The sequence below is a fragment of the Rhamphochromis sp. 'chilingali' genome (assembly GCF_963969265.1).
Source record: "Rhamphochromis sp. 'chilingali' genome assembly, chromosome: 2".
NCBI classification, from domain to species: Eukaryota; Metazoa; Chordata; class Actinopteri; order Cichliformes; family Cichlidae; genus Rhamphochromis; species Rhamphochromis sp. 'chilingali'.
The window spans coordinates 16480747-16498535 of NC_137930.1; the positions used below are offsets into that span (position 1 = coordinate 16480747).

Here is a 17789-nt window from a genome sequence, read left to right on the forward strand (position 1 = left end):
AAGCTAAGCTCGAAATTGAACCTCCCCCACCCTCTTTCAGATCTTGGTTTTCATGTGAAGCATGACCCTGATGGTAAGAGCATCATGGACAAAAGTAAAACAGCCACGCAATGCTCAATTGGTGGGAACTAGTGCGTTTGTTCCCACTGATATGTTTAATATGCTGCTGAGAATATAGCCCAGAAGAAGCGTATAGTATAGCTTTTATTTTGGAAAGAGCCATTTCTCTGTAATAAACTCTCTTTTCCAAAGATGAGCGATTTCTCGATCAGATAGATTTTTTATTTTTTTTTATTTTGTTGTTTCAGCAACATTACATTTAAAAACCATACTTTTGAGTTAAAATATATATTTATAATTTTAATAAATGACAAATTAAAAGGCATGAACATTTTTTCGTATCGAAAAAATATTGAACCGTGACACCAAAGTATCGAACCGAACCAAACCAAGAATTTTGTGTATGTTGCACCCCTAATAGATAGATAGATAGATACATAGATAGATAGATTGATTTGTTTTTTTCTTCAAGGTACCAATTTTTCTGTTGCAGCACTCTGCCACAAACAAAGTCTGTAGTGCAGATGAAATGGCACCACTCAGTGTAAATTACCTCTGAGAGTTTAGTGTTAATGCTTCTGCTGCTGCACTTAAACCAGGCATTTAGTGTCATAAGAGAATTTTCAGTGCTCCTCCCTCTTCATCTTCTCCTACTCCAGTAGCTCTGTGTTTACGCTCTGTTCCACAGCTCAGCACATATACTGTAAAATATGAAGCACCCAAGTCCATGACAAACCACCACGCGTCTCCCGTTGTCTGCATGCATCCCTGAATATTTCATAAACGGCACATAGCAGATGTTGTTGTAAAGAGCATCAATATTTCATGTGCCTTTTGTCTCCCTTTCTGATATTTTGTATTCTTGCAGCACTGGTGACGGCGGTCGCGTTAGCCAAACAGCCACTGTGGTTTTGTCTGTTACGAGGCATTAGGTCTGAGTCGTGTTCCGCTTGCTGGTTAATGGAGAAAACAAATCACAACATTGTTCAAACTATAGTGGGGGTGATCAGCGGGCTCGTTTGCAGGTGTCTAATGAGCAAGGCTTGCTCTTTTCTTTTTCTTCCCCTCCCTGATCCCTCATTCCAGCATGTCGTAATTCTCAATGACTTCCTTTTAATGACACCCTAACAGTGTTGATTAATTTCATCAGAAATTACACTGGAGGTTTGCAAGGAAAGCATTTGCATAATGCACAAAGTGTACAATGCTTTTTGAGTCACCCAGATGAATGGACTGAAGTTGGCAGAGCGAGTGGCCATGAATGAACATGAGGTACAATTGAAACATACTTCCAAATGTCAAACTATTCAGATTTTTTCAGCCTGCCCAGGCATGATGTGTAAGCAGCATTTGTCAACACCACTGCATATGGCCTGGTGTGTTCTTAAGCCATAGTGTGCTTCTTTTGGATTAATGTAGATTGGCAAAAGGAGGGGACGTTAGGAAGGGGAGTAATCTGGATTACCACCAAGCCTCATCCTCTTTGACCATAGCAATTCCCTGGAGAGTCGAAAAGCCTGTGTGCAATGGCATTTTCTTTGACCCATTTGCGGTGGTGGTATTGCAGAATGGAATATGAATGAATGCCTCCTCCCCTAAGAGCTTCCATTAGAGATCACTTAAGGGGGCCTGGTCCATTATAGAGAGGCTGCAGAGGGTGTGAAGTTGCTCTTTTTGAAGTCAGGAGTGGTGGTGAAGTGTGTGCATTAGCTGGAGTGTAGTATTTCTGTATCATTATGATCAATGTGTATCTAAAATGGGGATGGCTTACAATAACTATCATCTACCAATTGCATTTTTTTTTGTCCTTTGGATTAATACAGTATTACATTGACTTGGCACAGCGATTGCTGAGGATAGATAGATAAGTGCTTTGTTTTAGTGGTTTATATGCATCTCTGAATACATGCTCTCCCTCCCACAAACACACAAGAGTAGAACTGCTGAGGTCTCCCAAGGGAGGAGCTGTTACATAGCGTCTAAGAGGTTATTAAGGATGAGTCGAAAGTGCAAAGATGAACAGCAGGTAGCAGCAAAATGGCCTCTTCTGAGAGGGCGCCATTCCTCTTACAGTAGCTTCACCTACATTGTGGTCTATAATAGTAGTGGTGGTGGTGGTGTGTGTGTGTGTGTGTGTGTGTGTGTGTGTGTGTGTGTGTGTGTGTGTGTGTGTGTGTGTGTGTGTGTGAGAGAGAGAGAGAGAGAGAGAGAGAGAGAGAGAGAGAGAGAGAGGGAAGACAAACAAAACTAGATTCGTGCTCTGTATTTGATTTCCATGCCTGTGATCATTATTTTTTCTTCATGGTGGGGATCAGCTTAATCCCTGCTCCTGGTGCGCATTTCATTCTGTCACAGTGATTCAAATCCACTCATTTTCTTTTTCTGACAATAGATGGCACGAGCCACGTCTAAGAACGTTAGTTCACGGTTTGTCTTCGCCCCGGCCGGTGCAGCTGCACAATTTCAGCGAAAGCAACACATAAACTAAGGGAGATCTTACGTGACCTGCATAGTTATTTGTGGCGTGGATTCAAGGGTTTGGGCTTCAATGTCAGCTATGAAATAAATGTCAAACAATAACAAATAAAAATGAAAAAATATAACTAGAGGAGCGGAGCCAGATGCCATCTCTCTGCCTGTACGCTGCGCTAACAGGTGTCACATTAATATGGGCCGACAAAGGGGAATTACTTTGTTTACCTGTGCATATAAATGGCACTCATTAATCCCTCTTTGCTGTAATATATTCAAAAGCAAATATATTTTTCAAGCGTGAAACATGAGTGTACCTACAGTAGAAATGTTTGATTTTCCATTCAGAACTCCCTCACCAAGCACTTGGTCATGAAGAATCCTTGGAATTCTTACTAGGGTCTTAATCTTGCAGTATATTGTACACTCACTGACCACTTTATTAGGTACATATTGGTAGCGCAGGGTCGGACTCCTTTTTATATGCCACGAAATGTTGAAAACACTATTCAGAGATTTTGGTTCATATTGGCGTGATAGCATCAAACAGTTGCTGCAGAGTTGTTGGCTGCACATCCATTATGCAAACCTCTCATTCCACCACATCCCAAAGTTGCTCTGTCAAACTGCTCTGCACCATCACACCACCACCAGTCATGCTTTCATGTTGCATGCACCAAATTTGTACCCAAGCCAAAAGGAACAATAAAACAATCAAGACTCATCAGATCATTCAACAGGTTTCCAACGTTCTCTTGTCCACTTTTGGTGAGCCCATGTCTGCTGCAGTCTCACATCTGTTCTCTATATGCTCTTCAGCATACTTTGATTTTAAAGGGTGGTTATTTGACTTACTGTGGCCTTATTATCTGCTTAAAGGAGTCTGGCTATTTCCTTCACACCTCTGACATCAACTACCCTAACCCCCTAACATTTTTTCTCTTTTGGACCATTCATAACCAAACCATCCAGATGTTTGTGTGGGAAATCCCAGTAGATCAGCAGGTTCTGAAACACTCATTCCAGCTCGTCTGTCACCAACAACCATGCAACCACGTTCAAACTCACTTAAATCATCTTTTTTATTCCCATTCTGATGCTCAGTTTGAAATTCAGCAGGTCATCTCAACCATGGTCTACATGTCTAAATGCATTGATTGGCTGATCTGATATTTGCATTAATGAGCAGTGGAACAGGCATACCGTATATAGCAGCCAGTCAGTGTAAAGTGTCCTTACATGTACTATATTCAAAAATCTGCATTAAATGTGCTCTAAGCCATAATGCTTTAGGTATCCTTGTTCTACAACCACACTTCTTTCAGCAGCAGAATGATGGCTTGTTTTATTATAGTCCTGTTCAATATGAAATCCTGTGATCCTGTAATACAATTAATTTATATGGCAGTGCTTTCACATTGCTATAATCTGCCTACCAGTACAGCCTGATTGTAGCTGTGATACTGATTAATAATCCAAAGCAAATGTTTGGCGTCAAATCATCCAGGAAATTAAATGAAAATCACAAAGTGGATAATAAACATTTATTTAAATAAAATAACAAACTTTAAAGACACTTTATAATCATTCTCTTTGAGTGATTCTTACATGTTGAACACCTGAAGTTTCTAACAGATTTATGGATAGTGCTTCCACATCTTAACACGTTTTGGGTTTTTTTTAAAGCACAGTCGTATTTCAAGTACATGCATCTCATCTATTTTTCTTACCTTCTAATCGTTGCTGTGATTTTGACGGCAAGCCAAATTTCTCTGTGAAGCATGTTGTCAGTAGTCATTTCTTTTTCACACACTGGCCGTTTTTTGAGGAATGCCAGATAATGAGCAGTGCATATTGGCAGAAGAATGGCTTTTCAGGAACCCCCAAGAGTTGAGCAATATTCATGATAACAAACATTTATTTTAAACGAGGTTGTTCTAGCACACAACAGCCATGAACAATGTCTGCAGTGTGTCTCAAAGGAGTTCACATCAGTGCCATTGAGTGGGCTACTTTATTATTATTGCAACAAGACAGCAGAGTTTAAAAAAATGGAAAATACAGCTTCAGGTTGTTTGAGCCACTTTGAGGACATTTGGAAACGTTGAGTTTCAGTTGTAACACCAGAGTTTAGTCTTACTCTTAGCTGGCAAAGCAACAACACACAAATTCAAAATTAATCAATATTCCACTCAAATATAATCCTGATGTACAAATACAAAAGCAAGGCAGCACATTTCTTTCAAATTGCTAAAGTAATTTCTTCACCAAAAAGTGAAAGAAAATAATATAATGGTAGCTCATTGAAATGCTATTATTTGCACACATCAAAATACTGAATTTCGGTGCAGAGATGGCTCTAGTACCGATGCGCATTGTCTACACGCTTCAAATGAATTGACGTTTTAGGTCCTGACATTTAATATTTGAAATCAATAAGCCATCTACTCACATACAGCAATATGATGTGCACCACACATCATATTGCTGATGTGCACCTCCTCATGTCCAGAGAGTACAATTCAAAAGATATGGAGATGGTTGTCTTTAGCTTTAAAATCTTTAACAGCATACTCAGAACATATTTTTCTTATTTATCTATTTCTTAGTTGTATGGAAATGAAAATTTTTTACACCTCTAAGGCTCTAGTCACACAGTTGCAAATCCACTTGGTCAAACATCTGGCAAGTGCTGGTCCTGAGGAAAAAAACATATATTCCTCAACCAGATGGTGAGTTGTTGCTGGAAGTTGATGCTAGTCATCAATCGAAATCTGTCTAGCAGACCTAGAGACTAATCAGTAACACCCTGAAAACGTCCAGTCACTAACAAAAAATATGTATGTTGTGTGTAAAACTGGTTACAAAGAGGTACATAACACTGTACCAAAAGCCTCCTTGCAATTGTTCTGGTTGCTAGTAAGACACCAGTAGTTTGCATATACACTGCAAACTCTTGAAAGCTGACCACTGAGTAGTGAAGCTGAAATAGTCAAATCAGAAACAGAAAATTTCTACCTTCAAAGTGGAAATTTTATCACTCCGCTGCAACCAACATTTTTCAAAAGCACAACTTTTACTTTGAAGGCAAAGAGACTGTTTTTTTTTTTTGTGTCACTCTTTTCACAGTTTCACTACTGTTCAAAGAGTAGTTGGTGAGTGTTTGCAAATAATTCGGCATCTTTAATGCAAACTACTGAGAAAGTCCACTAGTGACCAAACTAACTGTGAGCAGTCTCTTAATCATCCAGGTAAGGACATCCCAGAAAGCTTGTCTTCGTAACCAATTTTACTTTGTCAATGTTGGCAACCATTCACCAATACAACGTTTTCCCTTGTGACCAGAAGTTGCGAGTACACTCTTATTATTAAATAAGTGTTGTGTTATAGGTAATTTAAACTGGTTTCCAATCAAGGGTTTGCCTACAAACAACATATAATTTGTCGAACTGGATTCAGAAACAGGTGAGGCCATTGAAAATACTGTGAGATAGAAAAATATTAGAATATTTTGGCTTTGCATGCAGAGATACTTGTAACGCGTTACTGTAATCCGATTACTTTTTTCAAGTAACGAGTAAAGTAAGGGAGTACTATTGCAAAAAAGGTAATTAGATTACTGTTACTTTCCCGTAAGCACGCTGCGTTACTGCGTTACTAAAACCGTGATTTTTTTGCGAGAGTGACTCATGACAATGACGTAAGCGAGTGCGACGTGGCAACAGCTGTGTGCAGATCAACAATGGATAATATAAGTGCAGGATAGAGTATGAGCGTGCAGCGTTTAAAGCGTGGAAGTACTGACCTTACTTTGAGTTTGATTCCATAAAAAGTGACAAAAACATTAGCATCCACTGTTCACTGCGTGGGAAGAAAACTTCTTTTTACAGCGAAAAAAACCCTAAACGTCCGAGGAAGCACCAAATACGCTGCCACTGGAATGTGAAATTCACAGAGAAACTGCCGTATCCTTCCACTGACCGCTGCGACACACCTGCACCAGGGCATCTGTTTGAAGGAGTGAGTGTAAACACCAAAAATATATTATTTTATGTGCTGGAATGTGCACAAAATAGGTTTAAATGTTAAACAAATTTCTTCCAGTCAGAGAATGTTGCATATAATTTAATGTTTGCTTGGCTGTAGATTGGGATTTTTCCTGGTGGATGAGGGGGTTTCTTCCTTGTGCCTTTGGGTATTATTCACCGAACAACAGTTCAGATTACCTTGCCTTCCTGGAGTACTTGGATATGACGGTGGAGGGTGACCTACCCGGCTACTCCATTGTCCTATTGGGGGACCTATATGCTTATGTGGGCAATGATAGTAAGTGAAGGAAACGGTTTCCAAGGCCTAATCCGTGGATCGACTTCCTTCGAGGCGTGGACGTCTATCAGCAGAGAATGTACCTTCACCTATCAGCAGAGATTGTCCCTTAGTCTGTAACACAGTCAAATATATTCTCAAGCAACATTCAAGCATGCCATTCAGCGTGTTAGTACGAGCTCGGGAGCAGCTTGGGAGAACAAGAAAACAGAGACTGCTTCAGGTTGTCTTCCCAAATTGACTCAACTTTATTCACAAGTACAACAGTTTATATAGAGGGTAAAATTCATGAGACAGCAGATTATCAGTTTAAACCAGTACAGACCAAGATAAGGCAGCGTCTTCCTGCCCTTGGGTGAAGAAGCATCCTTTGTGTAGTGTATCAGTTCAGCTACAATTGTGATTATCTCAGCGACATATTTTCAAGGCACAAAACAAAGTTCTTTCATTAGTGAAATCTGAAACAAACCATTTGGCCTTCAACAGGCGTCTAAAAGATTAAGAAACTAATGTAGCTGAGGGAGTGATCTCTGTGGTATTTCAACCTTGTACCAGCCTGTGATTCTCACACATCAATTCTTGGGTCAAAGAGAAAAATAACTAAAACAAAGGGGCCTTATTGAATGACAGAGTTTTCCTGCATAATGTCACTATAAAACAATATCCAGTAAATGCTACCATGGTACTAAAATACCTAACAGTTCCCCTCTTTTATTATTTTTAAAAATAATAACTCAAATAGAAAGGAAAAATCACAAATGTAATAACATAATATAAAAAGCAAATCATAAAATGTAATAGTTCACAACCTAATGTTCAATATACACATCAGGAACATCATTGGTAACATCTGGCACATCCTCAGGATCAATTTGTGCTAATTGCAAATACATTGAAGTAGCTGTACTAGTAGCTATATGGGTTATCATTGAAAATGTGGCTTGCAGAAATGTGAACAGGGTTGCACTTTACAATACGAAATAGTAAATAAAAATCCTAAGGTTAATGCAGTAGATATGATTAATAACCTAAATATATAAAAAAGACAGTTCTTTAGTCGTCTCCTGGCCTGGTCCCAGGTTCGAGAGACACCGTATAAGCGTCGTGTGATGACAATGGGCATTTCATTTTCTCCATTATCAGGATGAAACGAGTCTATCTTTATCAGGTTAGACATTGTGTGGTACTTTAGGCTTTCTGTTCCTGCTGGATGTTCGAGTACCTTGTTGTTGTTCAGGCGGGGGATCAAAGGGCTTTCTGAGTCTTGGCTCTTTCAGGCGTTGTGTGTTAATCAGTGATTGTGTGTGTGTAGGTGTATTGGATCCGGGCGTTGGCTCGCCTGAGTCGTCATCTACTTGATCCGACGCCTTAGGTGGTTTGGTGGGGCTGGTCTTAACCCTGCTGGCATGAATCCACTGAGGTTGTCCGTCTGTTAGGATGCTGGTTCTCGTCACTGCAAGTACAGTCTGGGGGCTGGAACACGCGGCCTCCCCGAGTGCCCTTGGTTTTAGCGACTTTACCAACACCGCATCTCCTGGTTTCCACGGATGGGTTGGATCTATGGAAGGGAGAGGCTGAGAGAGACAAACTTTCTGATAGTTATTATTCAGTGTTTCTACCAGGTTATGAACATAGTCAGACAATGCAGTGTCTATGTCCCCTTCCAATAGCGGTGCCCCTCTGGAGGCTGACCATGGTGTTGGAAACGGTCTTCCCATGATTATTTCAAATGGAGATAATTTGGTTGCTGCGGATGGAGTCATTCTAATCTCGCAGAGGATTTGAGGAAGTAGTTTGATCCAGGTCATTCCTGTTTCTATCATTGCTTTAGTCAGGCGATTTTTTATGGTCCTATTCATTCTTTCTACAACTCCTGAACTCTGAGGGTGGTATGGCACATGATATTTCCAGTCTATTGCTAGAGTTTTAGCACACTTTTGAATTACTTCTGATGTGAATGAAGGTCCTCTATCACTGTTAATTTGGTGAGGTATTCCAAATCTGGGTATTATTTCATTGCATTCTATCATATATTTTTTACAGGACTTTTTAATCAGCCTACTTTCCTTATCACAAATAGTATTTAACATTTCTACTGACCTGTTTTCTGGCGATAATCGTTCGGGATAGGGCTCCGGAAATACATTAGGATGCATTAAAGTTATAGTTCTTAAGTTCGAGACGAAATCAGTCACGTAAGCACTTCCGCATGTTCTGGATACGTAATCATGGAAGTCTTCATTGATTCGCGAGCGTGGGTTAAACGTAACCGGAAGTGGGAGTCGTACTGAGCCGCTATTTGTGATTTTATATTTTATTTTTTTCGGTTTTACAGTTAATTTTGATTTTTTATCGGACCCGTCTAAGGTCTTTGAATTATTCTGACCCATGGTCAGTGATTTCCAGAGGGGTTTAGACGCTTGAAGGATTTAAGTTAGTTTTTATTTTTGCTGTGGCACACCTGAGGTTACTTGATTTTTTGCTAGCAATTTTATCTTTTTAGTGAGCAACTTCTCACTTTTTAACGAGCAACTTCTCGTTTTATGACCCCAGGCAACTTCCTGTGTCCTTTCTGCTGGTGAGCAACTTCTTAGTTTATGACAGCAGGCAACTTCCTGTGTCCTTTCTGCTTTTATTTACAAAACAACAGGCAACTTCCTGTGTTTCTATGTGGGCCACTAACGAAGGCTCCTCAGCGTATCCCACTTGTTACTATGTGGGCCACTGAAGAAGGCCTCGTCAGCGTATCCCGTTTCTATGTGGATCACTGAGAAAGGCATAACACAGTCTTATAAAATAAAAGACACGTGCCTACCTTCGTCAGGATCCCACTTCTGACACCAAAATTGAAGGAAACGGTTTCCAGGGCCTAATCCGTGGATCGACTTCCTTCGAGGCGTGGACGTCTATCAGCAGAGAATGTACCTTCACCTATCAGCAGAGAATGTCCCTTAGTCTGTAACACAGTCAAATATATTCTCAAGCAACATTCAAGCATGCCATTCAGCGTGTTAGTACGAGCTCGGGAGCAGCTTGGGAGAACAAGAAAACAGAGACTGCTTCAGGTTGTCTTCCCAAATTGACTCAACTTTATTCACAAGTACAACAGTTTATATAGAGGGTAAAATTCATGAGACAGCAGATTATCAGTTTAAACCAGTACAGACCAAGATAAGGCAGCGTCTTCCTGCCCATGGGTGAAGAAGCATCCTTTGTGTAGTGTATCAGTTCAGCTACAATTGTGATTATCTCAGCGACATATTTTCAAGGCACAAAACAAAGTTCTTTCATTAGTGAAATCTGAAACAAACCATTTGGCCTTCAACAGGCGTCTAAAAGATTAAGAAACTAATGTAGCTGAGGGAGTGATCTCTGTGGTATTTCAACCTTGTACCAGCCTGTGATTCTCACACATCAATTCTTGGGTCAAAGAGAAAAATAACTAAAACAAAGGGGCCTTATTGAATGACAGAGTTTTCCTGCATAATGTCACTATAAAACAATATCCAGTAAATGCTACCATGGTACTAAAATACCTAACAGTAAGTATTGATGAGAGTTGTGTGATTGGGAGGAATAGTCTGAATGATCTGAACTCAAATGGTGTTCTGTTATTTGGCTTCTGTGCTACCTGCTAGTGACCATGTTTTGTGGACTTAAAGAAGGCATTCAACCACGTCCATCAGGGGATCCTGTGGGATGTGTTTAGGAAGTATGGAGTGTCTGGCCCATCGCAATGAGTCATTCGGTCCCTGTACAGATGCAGTGACAGCTTGTTCCAAATTTTGGCAATAAAATAGACAAATTTCTGTTGTGTTTTGGATTTTTTCAGGGCTGACCTTCATCACCAACTGTGTTCAGAATTTTTATGGACAGAATTTCTGGGTGAGGTCAAGTGGTGGCAGGCTTCCACTTTGGTACCCTCAGAATCTAGTTTCTGCTTTTTGCAGATGATATGGTTCTGTTGCCTTCACTAGGTGGTGGCTTCTAGCTTACACTGGAGTTGATCACAGCTGTATGTGAAGTGGAGACAATGAGAATTAGCACCTCCAAGTCTGAGGTCAGAGAAAGGGCAAAGTGCCGACTCTAGGTTAGGAATAAGTTGCTGCCCCTAGTGGAGGAGTTTAAGGCTACGTCCACACTAGCCCGGATAGATTTGAAAACGGCGTTTTCATCTGAAAACGCTCCACGTCCACACTAGCGTTTTCAGTCATTTTCACAGAGTCGTGCGTCCACACTGAAATGGATGAAAACGCTTATGTTCCAGTCCTGCACATGCGCAAAAGCGAGTGAGAATTAAAGAATTTGAAGAAAAGCTGTCTGGAGCATGTACAAACTGATATTCATCATTTTTAGGGCAGTCAAAATTGAGTGCAATCAAAACATATAATCCACTCCGCTATCTTTGTTTATTTTGTCACATGACTGCATCACATGACTAAAATACGTCATCGTAGTCTGCGTTTTCGTGTGTCCACACTGCGACAGGACAGCTCCGTTTTGAAATGTATGCGTTTTCGAGAGCGTTTTCAAAACGCTGCGTTTTTCCTTGAGGAAAGCGCCGTCTCAGTGTGGACGGGAGGTCAAAACGGAGAGAATGAAAACACATTAGTGTGGACGTAGCCTAAGTATATTGGTGTCTTGTTGCAACCCGTTCTCACTCCCGAGGCATAATATAATAACGATTTGTCAAGTCCCGTGGCGTTCCTGAGGGAAGCGAAAGGTGGCCGTCCGCGCTCTTATGCTACACGCCGGGTTATGGATGAAGTCCAGTAGAATGACGCTCCTGTGGTAATACACGGAATACAGCCATGTATTCCAGCCCTAACCCTAACCTTAACCAGCATTTTAATGATGTCAGATAGTGTTGTCCAAATCGATTGAAGAAAAACGAATGTACATGTGTAGATTCATTTCAAACGGTTCTCATGTTTCCTCATTTTTCCGTTCTCGTAATATAGGGACGTGATGGGTGCCCGGAAGCGTAATATTTCGACGATTTGTCACCTAGTGTAAAACTTTGAGAGTGAGAAATTCTTGCTTGTTCACAATTGAGGGGAGAGATCGAAAGATTGGCTGATGTATTGGAGCTGCTTCTGCAATGATGTGGATACTGTATTAGTCCATTATGGTAAAGAGAGGGAGATTAATTTAAAAGTGAAGCTGTCTATGCTTCTCTCACCTATGGTCACAAGCTCTGGGTGGTGACCAAAAGAACAGCTACAAGTGGATGAAATTAGCTTTCTCCAAAGAGTGGCTTCTTGCCGCATCTGTATTGCATATGTAATTGCCTTGCAACTGGTTGGAGGTACTCTGGGCATGTCCTATTGGGAGGAGCACCTGAGGAATCCCTAGGATGTGATGGAGTGATTTGTCTCTCGACTAGCCTGAGAATGCCTCAGTGTTTATGTGGATGAGATGGAGGAGGTGGCCAGGGAGATGGATGTCTGTTCTTCTCTGCCGCCTTCATTGATGAATGAATGTTATGACAAGATGAGTATTAAAAAAAAAAAAAAAAAAGAGTAAAAAGAGATGTAAATTGTTAATAAAAACAATATTGCATCTTTAGAATATTATAGATTTGGCAAGATTGTTACACTCTAAAGAAAAAAAATATTAGTGCTAAATGAAAGTGAAAATCATATCACAATGATGAGATGATTTATGGGGAAATGCAAAACTACAAAAGCAAAAGAGGGGCACCCTCTGAGTTAAATTGCTATACTTAAAACTTTTCTGAGAGAAGTGGACAGCTGGAAGGCAGTTTAATTAATGGGACCACTCACAGTTTCAGTCCGTCTCTTATCATATGACATACTGTAGAGTACAAATTAACTAACACAGCCTGTGGACAAATCTGTGTGACACCAGCAGAAGGCTCAGCATAATTAGAACAAAGACACTGCTGAATTGACTCCAGTGCTGTCTTGATTTTGTAACCTTTCATCAGCCGGAAACAATTTTTACATCAATACTCTGGGAGAAACCTGTATATAATTGATATCGCTCAAGCATCTGTTGCTGCAAGTTCTTTGTGAGTCTCAGAGATTTTGTTTTTCCCAAACATCTCCATGAAGCTGCAAGGAAAAAAACTGTTTTCTCTAAGCAGTCAAAAAAGTTTTCTGGTGGGTCAAATAATACAAACACACACCATCTAGGCTTAAAACCACAGCTTTAATTCTCTCTATTAGAAGTACTCCTTCATGAAAAATATGGTTAATGAAATGGAATAAATAGATTTCTAACAGTAGAATTTCTAACTTACCGGTACTAATAAAGTTTTCAATGCTACAGGATACTATATTGGCAGCTATGCTATAACTTCAGTGTCCATCATTTATATTTAAAAACATTAAACAAACATTACACAAAAACACTGTCTGACTTATTTAAATATAAATAAAATAGCAAGAAAGCCGTCACAAACAGTGGCGTTTTACGGTTGTACTAGTTTCCATCACAGCTGTTGAGCCATTTTTATTTTATTGTTTGAGGGGAAACAAATCCATCTATTTACTCTGACTAATGCCCCAAACATTGTTTTTCTTTCTTCAAGCTTGTTATTGAAGGGATGTTCTTAGTTTGTGACATTTTGAATTGAATTTGCACAAAAATGAACAAAATATTGCAACCGACAGTATCAGTGAAAATATTTTTGTTGTACTCTGTCTATACTTATGACTTAATATGAATATGATGCCCTGTGATTACAAAATTAGTTGATAATACAGAGACAATGCTTGTGGTAGTCTGATATCTAACTGTGGACTTTTGTCTCATTGGCTATTTATAGCTTTTCTAAGTCCTATTTTTACACCAGAATAAAAATAGGGCAGCACCTTGCAACTAGGAAAAATTAGTGGTTGCCCATTAATTGCACTGAATTTTGCACAAAAGTCACTCTGTGGCATTCCATTAGGACAAGCAAGGCAATCAGTGCTTGCCTTGTCAAATCTAAAAATAGATGTAAATTAAAATGCAAAGTGACCTCTCTCCTTTCCTTTTTGCACTTATTTTATGCTCATAAGAAAAATGCAGCTGTCTCCATTTTATGGGCGTGTCCATCCCCTGTTAACAGTGACTTGAGCTGGGCAAGCTGAGAGGCCAGGAGCTTTTCTGTGGCTGCTTCAGCAGCTACATAGTGAATAAACCTCTGGTCTTTCATCGTAAACCGACGGGAGACCAGCATGCAAGACAAGCTGCTGCTGGCTCTGCTGTCACTGCTCTGAGATCAGTAACGACCCACCCTTTTGTGTGGAAACACAGCTAGCAAGTAATGAGCTTCAGTGATTTATCATGGTAACAGATGAATTTCCTCTTGCTAACCACCTTGGTCAACATGTGTGAGGTAGAGAAGATGGAGCGTGAAAAAGCTACCAGTAACTCCTTTAGAACATTAGCAAGAAAAGCTGTGACAATGATGGAGAGGAGACAGCAGCTCTGAACATGTTTGGTCTAATAAAATAAGCAAGTTGGCCAGGTGCAGGCTCAACAGCACTTTTCTAAGTAAACTTGTTTGACTGACTGTAGTATGTTTAACAAGGTGTTTTGCCAACACACCACATTAATTTTTCATTCATATTTTTAATCCCACTTGTAGATAATGACAGCTAACCTGTGCACTCCTCAAGCCTTTTAATTCAGCTGATTTTTTTATTATTAATATATTTTAATATACTTTTCTTTTTAAAATCAAGATGCTGGGATGTGTTTCTGAGCTTTGCTTGCTTTTGTGTAAAAGTATCCATGCCACTGCTCTGAGGACAGCAACTGACTGCAAGTGGCCAGAGACCTTATACCCTAAATTCTCTAAAATGACTACCAAACTGAACATTTGCTTTAATCTTAATAGTCTGAGGGTTTTGTCTAGGTTTAGCAGATTTGTAGATAGAAATGATTTTGGTTATGAAACGTCAGTGGGTCGCTAAAGTAATCACAATATAATCTGTTGAAGAACTGGCGTACACGCACTGAGCAGTTGTTGAAATATTTCATTCACAAAAAATGGTTTGGCAGAAATAAAAACATATTTGCTCTTTTTTTTTCTTTTTTTTTAATTTATTCTTTATTCTGTTCACTCTTGCCTGCTTTTGCTTACTCTGTTGTAACATGATACTTCGCATTTATCTTAAAAACAAGACAACTCAGATGTTACAGTGTGGCCACCAGACCACATTGTAACTCTGAGGTGTCAGTGTGGCTGCAGCGCCCTTGCTCATATTACTGGTATAATCCTGTCTGTGTCTCTCATGTGCCCTTTGAACAAATTAAGATAAGCTTAAATATACCACATGAGCTTTATTTGAGAACAAAGAAAGGATCGCGTGTCTTATGTGACTCTTGGACATTGTTGCTTTTGCCTCTGTTCGATCAAGCTGAATACTTAAGTCAAGAGGAGCAGCAGCTCAAAGCTGGAGAGCATTGAGAGATTTTTGTATTTTATTTTCATTTTAGTTTTGACACAGACAGTATATGAATAAAAATGAAAATTGCCATGTGGATGAAACAAAGGCTCCGAATTCTGTTTGTATCAAGTCGAGCCGATGCTTTGTAGGATGCTCAGCTGAGCAGGAACGCTCAGTCAGCAGGGTTCTCCTAGTGCTCCTCTCAGCCGCCTCGCCTTTAGTCTCTCCTGCCTACCAGACTGACACCTAAAGTGGCACTAATTGGCATGGGCTCTGACAGCTATTCAGTGTGCCTGCGAAACTTTTAATGACACGACTTACACCCAACAGCATCCAGACTCTCTTTCCTGTTAAGGGAAAGCCTGTAAAAAATACACTCAAGCTTTGCATACTCCCTGGCAGTGTGTTCTGTCTTGCTTTCCTTTTTCGTTTGCTCTTTCTTTCTCCCTCATGCACAAATACAGACACGCCAGCCCACACTGTCACATACCCTCACTAATGTAACGTTACCCATCGAAGCACAGATGGGTGCTGTCTGGCAGAGATGACGCATGGACCTAATCATTTATTTTCTCTAACTTGTGGATGGGAAATGAATTATGCATGCATAAAAGGGACTAAAATGTAGCACATGCTTATGAAATGCAATAAAACTCTTATTTTCCATTGCAACCAGTATAATCTGTTTTACCGTCTTTTGGGTATGAACCTTAAAGCCTAATCTGTCTTTATATTGTTTTTAAAGCCTTAATCCATATTTTAATGTTCCTTTCCTGCATTGATTTGTGCACAGTGGAAGAGAACACCATATTTATCTTGTGGGGTAGATTCCTAAGAAGTTGCTCTGCAAATACAGATCGCATTTATCATCAATCGACTGTGCAGAGGCCTGTGCATACAGGAATATTAACACATAAAAACATGCAGACTCATGGGCACATATGCACGCTGTACGTGCTCAAGCATATATGAGAAAACAGAGAAGGCAAATATAAAAGAAGACATAAATGGCCGTCTTTTTTTTGCTCTTCCTTCCTCTGTCCATTTTCTTTTCCAATACTCCCGTTCCATTTAATCTCACTTTCATACTCCCACATTTTCAATATCACCTCCAAAGTGTTAGCACTCTGCAGCACTTTCACTGTGTCAGTCACTTAAGCCTTTCACAGCTACTCACACTTCTCTTCCCTTCGTCTGACACGGAGTAAAGCAGAAAGCAAAGTTTTGGGCTAGATATTAAAGTCAGCAAAAGAGCGAGGGATCTTATCTCAAACATTTCGTATTCCCATTCTCCCCACAGACGAGAGCAGGAAATCTTCCTGGCCTACACTGTAGCATTTTTTGTCCACATTTGGGACCGAGTCTGTATTTGCTTATGCTCTACTATGTAACAGGGCACATATCATTTTAGTTCATGAGACAGGGGATTGTTGGATGAGCTGGAGATGAGAATAACCACTGCGGGGGAAATCGGAAAAATAGAAAGGGATAGAGAAAAAGCAATGCCACAAGAGGGAGAGAAGAGGGAGGTCCTCAGTCCACTGCAGGTGCCTAAATTACTTCCTTCCTCTCACAGCTGGCCTTGCTATTCTATGCAACAAATAAGAGCCGCTGGAAATTGAGAGGTAACACCGTCGTTCTTCCTCCACTTTGGTCCTTACATTAAACCTGCTCTGATGTCTGTCTACTGTAAAATCCCTGTAGAATGGAATGGGAGACAAAGAGTTATCCAGATACTCAAGTAAATTTAAGTGGCTTTTAATGTCATTTCAGCCATGTGCAAGGTACAGTACAGAGTGAAACAAGACAACGTTCCTTCAAGACCCTGGTGCTACATATGACATATAACAGACGAACACAGGACTACATAAAGTGCAATGTGCAAAATTTGCAAAAAAACAAGACAAGACATCGCAACACTAAACAGAACAGGACGATACAGACACAATACAGTACACACAATACAGTTCAATGGAGATGTGCAAAATACTGAGTATTGTGCAAAACTATTGAGTATTGTGCAAAAAGTAGCTTGGTGTCTGAAGGTGTGCACGTGTGTGTGAGATACTGCAGATATGTGTTTGTCGTTGGTGGTGGTCTACATGCCACGTCACTACACACAAAGATCCTTTATAAAATCATTATTTGTGCAGAAAAAGCCCTGTTGGCTGGTGAAGATGATGGTGTAGTGGTTAACATTTTTGCTTGGTAAGGAAAAGCTTACTGATCCATTTTGAGCCAGAAACACAAATCCCCTTTGGGGTTGTGTCATGAAGGCTGGTGTTTGATGTAAGCCAGTTCAATTCAAATGTATTTACATAGCCCTAATTCACAATGGCGCTCACCTCACGGCACTTTATATTGTAATGAGAGAACCTCAGAGAAAACCTCAATAGTCAACCAACCCCCTATGTACAAGCACTTGGTGAGAGTGGAAAGGAAAAACTCCATCTTAACAGGAAGAAAACTCCAGCAGAATCAGGCACAGGGTTGAGGGTGAAAAATCAAACATGTTTTGTCAAATAT

General features: G+C 40.1%; 1 long non-coding RNA gene across 2 annotated transcripts; it reads right to left on the minus strand.

The window, feature by feature from the left end:
* Positions 1–7076: 7076 nt before the first annotated feature.
* On the minus strand, positions 7077–10400 carry LOC308390100. 2 transcript variants are annotated; one of them, XR_013970391.1, is made up of 2 exons: positions 9674–10400; positions 7077–8432 (listed from the first exon to the last, which is right to left on the minus strand). It is a non-coding gene; the product is annotated as an uncharacterized lncRNA (long non-coding RNA). The 2 variants fall into 2 exon arrangements; XR_013970392.1 differs by lacking the exon at positions 9674–10400 and adding an exon at positions 8959–9664.
* Between the last annotated feature and the right edge of the window lie 7389 nt (positions 10401–17789).